This window comes from Physeter macrocephalus, chromosome 13 (assembly GCF_002837175.3).
Source record: "Physeter macrocephalus isolate SW-GA chromosome 13, ASM283717v5, whole genome shotgun sequence".
NCBI classification, from domain to species: domain Eukaryota; kingdom Metazoa; phylum Chordata; class Mammalia; order Artiodactyla; family Physeteridae; genus Physeter; species Physeter macrocephalus.
The window spans coordinates 59435896-59437923 of NC_041226.1; the positions used below are offsets into that span (position 1 = coordinate 59435896).

Below are 2028 nucleotides of genomic sequence, written 5' to 3' on the forward strand. Positions count from 1 at the left end.
CGCGGCATGTGGGATCCTCCCAGACCGGGGCGCGGACCCGGTTCCCCTGCATCGGCAGGCGGACGCGCAACCACTGCGCCACCAGGGAAACCCATTCCTAGATCTTTTAAAAGCTTGTTCCTCTTCCATATCTTCAGTAGGGCGTTTACCAAATTCACCATTGGTTTCGGTGTTGGGAAAGGTTTCCTCTGGCTGTTCAGTTTCCATTTTCTTGTATTAAAGGGACACAGCAATCAGTTATTAAATATATCCTTGCAGGGCAGAACTGAAGTGTTCTGGGCAGGACCAACTGACACCCTAGTGCTGCAGTAGCCGGGCAAGGCTACTGTCTCTATGCCGCCGCGCCGCCTCGGTGGGTGGGTCACAGCTAGACAGAGAACGAGCGTAGGACCCCAACGCTCTCCCCTGCCTCCCCGCGCTCTCCTACCCCGCCGCCCTTAATGAACATTTTTAAAGATGCTGAACATTTTTAAAGATGCAAAACTTTAGACTCTTTGCTTGAAAAGGTATTCATATTTGAAAGCACTTGATTTTCCTTTTATGTAATGATTAATTGTTCAAATTCCAGAGGAGAAAATAGTGTCCAATGAATAATAAAATAATCCAGTTTTCAAACAAAATAGTCTGACAGTGTACTTTTGTAGAAACACAATTGAATATATTCAAAATTTATTTCCTTCATGAAAATAAAATGTTTCAATAGTGCCAACTATTTTAAAACACTATATAATGTGGATTTTTTTTTCAATACTTTTGACTGCAGGAGATTATACCAAGCTTATTACCCTTTTATACAATCAACATCTGTGGCGTCCAGTTCATACACACAGATCTTATATTTTATTCATGTTTTTGTTCCAAGATCAACTATATGTACATTTTAATATATGTCAATGTATGTCTATATTTGTCCATCTTTAATAAGCCACCATGCAGGTAGCTGAAAATACATGTATTTTAATTGATCAAATTTTGTTGTAATCAAGAAAATATTTTGATGGAAGATTTTTAATAAAATTTTAAAAAATCTGTAACATTGTTCTTACATTGAAAAAGTAAAATAAAAATGATTTATTATCCATATTAAATTTGTCAAATAAGTAGAATTTAGAATTCATTATTTTATGTGACTTCAAAATTATTTCAAGTTATAATTAAAAGTGAGATTTTTGTTCTTTTTTTTTGAGTTTGATTACCTTCATTTCTTAAGGCTCTTAAAAATTCTGTTATTGAAAATGAGAGAAATGGTGCTATATATTGTATGGTATTATTTACTTCCTTTTTCAAAAAATGTGTATATAATACACTGACTAAAAATGTCTGCTTCTACAGTAGCTAATTAGAAAATGCTTTTGAATGAATCCATTTACTCTCTGCTTGCCATTTCCCTAAGGACAGAAGACATTTCTACATAGATAAAAGGAATGATCGTACCTGTTTCATTTGTCTGTGAGTTACAACAGTCTTTACAGGCAGCTGGTATAAACACATTTTTATACAGTTTATGTAAATGCTAAATTGTAAATTATGTGATTGACCATTGTGGAATTTCTAACAATGTAGCTCACTTAATAAATATTGTATTACATTATAAAGGCATATTTTACTTTACTTTTATCATTAACATAGCCTACTTTAACGCCATATCCAGGTATTTATAGCCTGTATAATATTAGAAACGTAATTCTCATTATATTCTAGCACTTAAATTATTCAAACAGTCATTTCAAATATAAAGTTCTACTGTAATTGAAATAAACTTGGTGGTAAATCTCAAGCACACATCCTGAAATAAATATTCGTATAACATATTTATGATCATACTCATAGTTAGTTATAATATTGATGCTGAAAATTATGAATTAGGAGAGTATATAATTACCTATTACATAATAATATATTTCTGACTCTTGTACCACTCAGGACACCTTGGTATCCAGGAAATATACGTTTACTTATTTATTAAATGTAAGTAAATAATTAAATTATTCCATATTATTTATATATTCAATATTATTTTAGTAAATG

The 2028-nt window shown here is 32.4% G+C and overlaps 1 pseudogene; it reads right to left on the reverse strand.

The window, feature by feature from the left end:
• LOC102990649 (heterogeneous nuclear ribonucleoprotein K-like) overlaps positions 1-336 on the reverse strand; it is a 1735-nt pseudogene extending 1399 nt beyond the window's left edge.
• Positions 337-2028: the final 1692 nt, after the last annotated feature.